The sequence below is a fragment of the Triticum aestivum genome, chromosome 7D, assembly GCF_018294505.1.
Source record: "Triticum aestivum cultivar Chinese Spring chromosome 7D, IWGSC CS RefSeq v2.1, whole genome shotgun sequence".
NCBI lineage: Eukaryota > Viridiplantae > Streptophyta > Magnoliopsida > Poales > Poaceae > Triticum > Triticum aestivum.
This window is the reverse complement of record NC_057814.1, coordinates 582812328-582820802: the sequence shown is the minus strand read 5'-3', so window position 1 is coordinate 582820802 and position 8475 is coordinate 582812328. Positions and strand designations below refer to the sequence as shown.

Here is an 8475-nt window from a genome sequence, read left to right as displayed (position 1 = left end):
GCAATGTAAAATCCTATTGACCAGCACCAGAAATTCCAAAATTGTCCATGTGTAGTAGAGATAAAAACAGGGGGCTGGCAGTAGCAGCAGCAGAACATACCCAGTAACAAATTAATGCACATATTTGACAGCAAATAAGCAATTTTGTAACAAACAGATCAGGAATCACGCATTAGAAATGCATTCGTATCATTCCTTCCAAAAGCACCAGCAGGAGGAGGTAATCCTTGTACCATTGACCCAGGTTACTAAACTAAATACTTAACCATATCCACCATCGATTCCCATCGAAGTAGCTAGTCGGCTAGTCGCATTATGATTACTCTAGCCAATATGGTGTGCAGCCATTGTCTAGATAAGCAGCAACTAACACCAGCGCAACCAGTAAGAGTACACCTTACCTAGCGTAGAGTGCCGGTCGGCCTAGGTGGATCCGGAGAGCCGGTGAGGAGGAGACGGCGGAGACGAGGGGCAGGGCCGCAGGCAGGAAGCCTAGTATTATCGTCTCCCGGCCCATTAGTTTAGGGTCCGGGCAAGGCGCAGAGGAAAGAGGAAGCCGTCGCCATTGGAAGCCGGCCGGCGACGGACACGGAGAAGAAGATTTATTTGAGGTTGGGGTTACTAGCGGGTAGAATACGCCTTCTTCGTATAAGGTGATTTGTCCGGTCAGCGCTAACTATAGTAAATTTACATTTTAGCCCATAATTGTGTCACACATGTCCTTTTTGGGTACCCTTAGAAATTTCGAAGCGTGCTCGGTTTTCCCCTTTGAAAACTGAACTGCTCTTAGAGCATCTGCAATCGGATTGGGCAAATCCAACATCCTAAACATTTGTGGTGGTCCCGATGTGTCTGTAGACAAACCCATCCCTTCCCTCGTTTATCATCATTTCAACTACAACTTGTATTTACAAAACACTCAATTCCACACTAGTTCATGAAACATTCATTCCATCGATACTACATATGACATGAAACAAACAAGGTACAAACAAACAAACTACACTAATTCTGCTCGTCATCATTGAAGATGCAGATGACCGACCTCGTGTTCATTGGCGCATGTGATTGTCTGTTGGCATGGGATGTCGTGGGCTTCGTGCAGTTGTTTGTCGGGAACGATTTTATTGGTGGAGCTCTAAGATGAAGTCCGAGTCGCTTGTTCGATGGGGCAACCAGTGATGACGATCACGCTAGAACCCCTCGACGGATGTCCTTTTCTTCTCTGTAGCTTTATGTTGTTCACGTTGGTGACCTGGTCAATCGGCGGTGTCCATGCTCATGGTAATATGGGTTGAGTTGTAACGGATTTAGCCTACTTTTTTTGTAAATTAATAGGACAACTCTTATTTCTCTTCTTAATTAATGAAAATAGAAATGACAAATATATTGCCTCGTTTTAAAAAGAAAAAGGAAAAGCTCTCAATTGACAAATCATCCAGTTGTAGGGGCAAAATATCAAATTTCCCTCAGTCGTGCCCCCGTCCTCCGGCCGCTGCCGGCTACTCCCCCTGTTCCTTCCTCCCGCCGCCACTCTCCCCCGCGTACTCCGGCCGCGACCCCATTCCTCCGCCGGAGTGGGCCGGTCCCCTTCCCTCCTCCCGCAGCCCGCCCTCCCCTACATCCCCTGGCCGCGCCCACGGCCGGCTGCTGTGCGCAATGGAGCAGCTTGCAGATCCTGGTGCGGCGGATTCTTGCATCCGCAAAGGTAGCTGCTGGTGCCGGCATACTCGGCCGGCTCCGCCTCCACGCGACACAGGTGTGCGGTGGGTCCGAAATCGGGACGGATTGGTTACCATCGCAAGGAAATCGTGTCCGTGGTAACCGTGCACGGTTGGTATTGGAGACGAGCTCTCGGTTTTGGATTCTGAAATAAGTAACGAGCACCGCCATCCGTCGCTCACCACCTCCGGCATTTCTTCATCTTCGGACGGCGTTCTACCGGGCCTAAGCAGCCAGCCTCGTCCCACTCGCCGGAGCCGGAGCGATCCTCGCCGACGCCGATGGCAGAGGCAGCCCTTGCAATACCTTAGATGGTCGACGGCCTTAAACTTGGGCAGAGGAAGGTTTTGTTCTGCGCGTTCAAGAGGAATTTGGTCCAAGAAGCTACGGTGTGTGTGTGCCAAAGTGTTCTTGAATTTATTTGTGCATCTGGAATCATCATGTTCCTAAATTCGTGACCTTCATTGTGTACATACAGGTGTCACAGTTTGCTCGCTATGTCTCAGAACACTCGGCATACGACCACGACCATGGTGGGCAGAGTCCAGTTAGCACAATCATAGGGATGGCTCAAGATTTTGTTTGGCAGCAACAACATCAATCTTTTGGTGCCCCGCGGCCAGTTTGGTACTAGAGATTCGGTAGGTTAAATAGCTTTGTAACGAACCAAAGTACCCTATGATATCAACGGCTTTTCATGCTTCTTTGCCTGCTTACATTCATTTCAGGGAGGCAAAGATAAGGGTAAAGCACAGCACATCTACACCAGATTAGCACCTGTCACCCGTTTAATTTTTCCAAAGGACGATGATGCTCTTCTCAACTATCTGAATGAAGAAGGACAGTTGATTGAACCCACTTGGTAATGTTATTATTATCTCTTTGAACATTCGTCCTTCAAGATGATCGATTTGTGTAAACTAAAATATGCTAACATTAATTTGTCCAGGTATCTGCCGGTCATTCCCATGGTTTTGGTCAATGGAAGTAAAGGCTTTGGCCCTGGATGGAGCAGCCATGTCCCAAACTATAATCCAAGAGACATCATTGCTAACCTGAAAAGGTTGCTACATGGAGAGGCCGTCGTACCAATGGTCCCTTGGTACAAGGGGTTCATGGTCTGTCAAATGCTTTTACTAGCACAGTTTTGCTCCTTAATTATTCAATGATTTGTTTTTGATGCGAATTTCCCATTAATAACCTCACAGGGCTCTGTGAACGAAAAAAGTTCAAAGGCAGCTGGTGTGAGGTTATGCCTTCACTGGCATTATAGAGGAAGTCGATGACACCAAGCTTAGAATTACTGAGCTTCCCGTCCTACGCTGGACTTACGATTACAAAGAGTTTCTTGAATCCTTGTATACGGGCAAGGACAAGGAACCACCATTTCTGGAGGTAATTACGTATACAAATAGTTCCTTCTCTTTAGTTTCAAATGTTTTGACTTTCTTCGGTTACAACCAATTTACAGGATATGACGTCCAACTACGATGATGTGGACGTGGAGTTTGAGGTTATTTGAGTAAGCAAAACATGAGTGTGGCTAAGCAAGAAGGGCTTGAGAAGAAATTCAAGCTGTCAACCACAATAGGAACAACAAACATGCGCTTGTTTGACTCGGATGGTAAAATTCGAAAATATGACACCCCAGAGGACAGTGAGTATCTCTATCTAATATGCACCTGTATTGACACCTTAACTTCTTGTGGAATTGAATTTGAAATTATGTTGCATTTTCAGTACTTAAAGACTTCTTCAAACTGAGGCTCCAGTTTTATGGCAGAAGAGAGGTACTCGTTGATTTTTCCCTCTGTGGTGATGACGTTCATGTGCAAACTGAGACATTAACTAATTTATGTTCTGCAGGCAGTAATGTTGCAAAATATTGGGGAAGAGTTGTTGATGCTTAAGAACAAGGTGAGGTTTATTCTTGCTGTTATCTCCGGGGACATCAAACTGTTTAAGAGGAACAGAGCAGAGCGATTCCTGGAGCTTAAGCAGAAGGGGTATGAACCATTCCCAAAGAGAAACATTACGCCCGACCCAGTTGCTGTTGGAGGAGCTACGGAAGTAGATGAAGGAATACATGCGAGTGATTATGAGTATCTTATAGCCATGGCAGTTGGTGGTACATTTACTCCCGAGAAGGTACAGGAGCTCATCGCACAACAAAAGAAATTAGAGGACGAAGCAGAAAGTCTGGGCAAAGCAACTCCGAAAACTCTGTGGTTGAGAGACCTTGATGCCCTTGAAAAGGAACTGGATGTAATTAAGCAGTGATCCTCTCTAATGTTTCGATGCTATGTGTTTCACTTCTTCTCACTTACTGATTTTGGTGCAGGTGATTGATGCAAAATTTGAAGCTGAACAGAAGAAGATGAGATGTTGGCGGGAAAAAAAACCTCAAGGCGAGAGGGCGTCTGAAGCAGCACCCAAGATAACGGCGGCCAACAAATCTCACAAGGTACAAACTAAAGCAAGAAATGATACAATTCTTAACCAAGAGAGTACTGGGCAGTATTGTGCGTGTCAATGTTTATTTGCTGTTTTCACATATCAATTTAACAATTTCATAGGCAAGCTCACCGGTGGCGGTGAGAGATAATGAGGATGAAGTGCTCGAACAAAAAGAGCGTTTTCTGGTTGCTTATAATCTTGACTCCTCTCCAAAACATAGTGGTAATGCTCATGTGCAATCTTCTGTTTGTGCTCATGAAACATTCCATCTCTTACAGAAGCTTGAACTTTATGGCGTGGCCACTTGTGCAGCCATGGAAGCTGAGACTACAGAAGGACAAGAGAAAGGAAAGAAGAGGAGGAAGGAGCCAAGCAAAATAGGAAACAATTCTAGTGCTCCTCCTGGGAAGAAGGTGCGAAAGATGAGGGCCTCCCACTTCAACAATAAGAGCAGCTTTGTTTTGTAGAGTTGCAAGCACTTGAACAGTAACGGATGATGCCGTCGCTCCTCCTTCCGGCAGCTCTGCTCGGCCAGTCGCACCAAGAACAGCATTCCACATCGATTTCGGGCGCTGGCGTGGCTGGTGGCGAGCAACGACACAGGCTATCTGGGGTGACAAATTGTTAACCAGCTGCTACGTTACGGATAATTGTGAACTCCATTAACTATCTAGCTGGAAAAAACCTACAAACAAAGAGTACATCTTCCAAGTCTGGTGAAGCAAATGTTGTGTTCAGAAAATAAAGTTCATGGAAGAATGGATATTTTTGTCCAAGCACTGATGCGCTGATGCCAGCACCATTTTCTATTTAAACAAGCCAAAATTAATTAACATGAAAGGGAGTGACAATATAATCACCCGAAGTGTTCATCAGAAAACAAATGTCTAGCACCAAAGAATCTCACACATTATATCATTAGCAGGCAAAGCGGTCATTTACTTGATCACTTATCATGTCTTTTACAGATGGTCATAGCATTTTTTTTCCCTTCAACACTACATGAACTAATCATAGGGAAATCAGACAAGCTGCATGAACTTCCATAGCTCCAAACTAAAATGATACACACATCATTCAAGAATATGAGAACCAAACTCAAATCCCCTGCTCCATAGTACAAACAACCGAATACTGATTCACTTCTTATGAAGGCACCACACCACCAATCTCATATTCCTTGAGAACATAAACTAGTAGTCGGACCGCAACACCACTTTCATCTCTCTGAAAACTGGAATAATGCAAGCAGCCTGTGACCGCTGAAGAAAACCATTATACAGATGACCAGGGATAGGGAAGGTTGTCCATGTTTCTCCCTCGATCGGTGTCCACCGCTGCTAGACAAGGGGATGAGTTACCGCCGTAGGCGTCAAAATGCAAGCAGCCGTTGAGGAAAACAGTAGACTGGTACTAAAGACCATCAAGCCAAATATTCTCCTTCAATCTGTTTCCTTTGCGAAACCATCTCCATCTTCCCGTTTCCGACGAATAAACCACCACTGCGATGAGAAAACGGTCATTGCCGTCATCAGGCAACAACACAAACAGCAACCCAAACACATGGAAGTGGGGAGACATGGTCGGATTGAAACCCAACGTACATCAGCCACCACGCCGGCCTTGCCGCGGTCTAGCAGCATGACCCACTGCTTGCTCGCAGGATTGCACACGATGTAATGGCAATCGTCATCCCCGGCAGCGTATCGGCCACATAGGATGAGGCCGTTGCAGCAGTCTAAGACATTGGTGAAGTGGGGTGCTAGATGATGTCTAGCTATGCACAACTAGTGTATTATGAAGTTTGAACATTATGGTCGACAAGCACGGCTAGATGATCTTTTTTTTAACAACACCATTGCCTATTTAGAACATGCCACGGGTAACTAGCATAAAAGGAAGTGACAATGTGCGAAGTATTTTACCATCAGAAATCAAATCTAGCTGTAAACAAAAAATGATTATAAACATTATATCATAGCAAAATTTCACACATTACATCATTAGCAGACAAAGGATCGTTTGCTAGGTCTCTGTAGGTCAGATGCTTATATTTTGAGGGTGTAGGGGCACCCGGGATCGGAGCTGTTACACCTTTCTCTTATATTTCTCCAAACTGCAGACTGGGATATAAGTTTAAACTACATAAAATTCATCATGGCTTTTTTTACTAACTGATCATTGCACGTTCACTCAAATAGTAAATGTCAACCAAACATGTAGAGGTAGCGAGAACCATTTATACGCATAAACAAGCACCAACAAAGTGAAATTCGGGTAAATAATCTAAGATAGACCAACGTAGTTGCCTCAATACCAACATTGCTCCAAACTTAAAAGCATGTAGAAGGTACAGCGCTCTAATTAGAAATTTCGAGAACCAAATCCACGCATACATGCTTAACTCTGCTGCTGCTCCATAGCTTAAACGATCGACTCCTATTAAAGATCAACCTCCCATGCATGACCACCAGCAGTCTCATGCATATTGATGTCACTTGCACAAAGATTCTAACTCAGAGTAAAACGGCACATATGGCAAATATGGCGTATGGCCCTCTCCAAGTGTGGCGAGCTCCGTCACATCTTGACAATCCATATCATATCGCTTTAAAGTTTTATCCGACCCATCTATGAGGAATATTGAGTTACATTCTGGATCAATCGCAGTCCATTCAAAGTAATCCTGAGTGACCCCTCCAAACTCATCTAAGCCTTGTGCTCTGTGCTTTAATGTCCATTTTTTGTTGGTGTAGCCCTTGAGAGCGTAAACTTCGAGTTGAATATAAGCACCATCCCAATACTCATTGTTCAAGCTGACATAATACAAGCGGCCCTGTGACTGTTGGATGAGACCAAGATTCGAATAATCACTGAAAATACCACAAGGGGTATCGAAGCTCGACCATGATTCTCCCTTGGTGTCAACCGCAGCGACACGCCACTGATCGCAAATAGTGCGGAAATGCAGATAGCCGTTAAGAAAGACGGTCAGTGAGAGAGGATCAGCAAGGCTGACGTTGTTGTCCCATCCCTTGTCCTTGTGAATCCATCCGCCAGACTCGGACGAGTACACATCGGCTCCGGTGATGTGGCGGTCAGCATCGACCAGCAATACGAACACATGGAAGTGTGAAGAGACGGCCGGATCAAACCCCAAACGCGCCGTGCCCACCTTGCCTTCCTGACCGGGGTCAGGGTCGGGTAAAACCACCCACTGCTCCGTGGCGGGATTGCACACGACGTACTGGAATTTGCCGCCTGTGTCGTACAATCGGCAGAGGAGGAGGCCGTTGCAACAGTCCCAGAGGCGGAGGCGCCTGCGGCTAGGCAGGAAGGCAAAAGAGGGGTGGATTAAGGGGCGGCCCTCCCCCGAGGCATTGGCGAAGTGGAGAGCTGATTCCGGGAAGCGGTTCTTGCTCGTGTTGTTGTAGAAGAAGCCGGCCAGTGGGTGGGAGGGGATCGACTAGAATAGAAGAACAACTTGTGATGCAAAAATAGAAAAAACGAATCTGGGCCGTCGAATTGGAGATTCATGGCCCAGATTGTGAGGAAGCAATCTGCGCGCACAATTTGCAAAAAACTCCCTCGTTGCAAGTAATGTGTTCTGTATGTCCTCGTCGTTGAAATCCAGTCTGTACGCAGGGTTAACATTTGAGAAAGCATAGGTTTTCCTACACCCCCTTATCTAGCCATTCATTTTCGCATCGCGATTCGTGCGAGCAATTTTTGTCTTTTTTGTTTCTCCTAAATAGAACAACATATGAACTTGAAACTTTGTAGGACAACAAAACATTCTAACTAGAATGTGGGAAAAAACTTTCAGATTTTTTCGAGTATCATATGTACAAAAAAATAATGTTTTTTACTCAAAAAATCTTATTTTGTATATTTATGTCGGGCAAAAAAATCTGAAAGTTTTTTCTCACATTGTAATAAGAATGTTTTGTTATCCTGCAAAGTTTGAGGTTCATATGTCGTTTTGTTTTGAATGAACAAAAAAAAGAAAAATTTGTGCTGTAAGTTAGTTGTGTCGCACGGATCTCAAAGCGGTATTGAAGGGTATGGATAAGAGGTATCCAGAAACCTGTGCTTTATAAATCCGCGTTCCTGTAGTACGCGGGGCGGAGGTGATGTTCCACCTTTCCGATGGCTCTTGCCAGTTGTTTCGCCGGCGGCCCTGTTTGAGGCCGAGCAGATCTGATCTCGTGAAGTATTAAGATCCACGTCGCAGTATGCTCATCGTTGCCTCCCGATCTCAGGCTCCGGCAGCGGCTGGTTAGTCGTTTCCTGTCA

The 8475-nt window shown here is 45.3% G+C and overlaps 1 pseudogene; it reads left to right on the top strand.

Annotated features, from left to right (window-relative positions):
• The first annotated feature begins 2003 nt into the window (after positions 1-2003).
• Positions 2004-4924, top strand: LOC123168349 (DNA topoisomerase 2-like; annotated as a pseudogene).
• The last annotated feature ends 3551 nt before the right edge of the window (positions 4925-8475 follow it).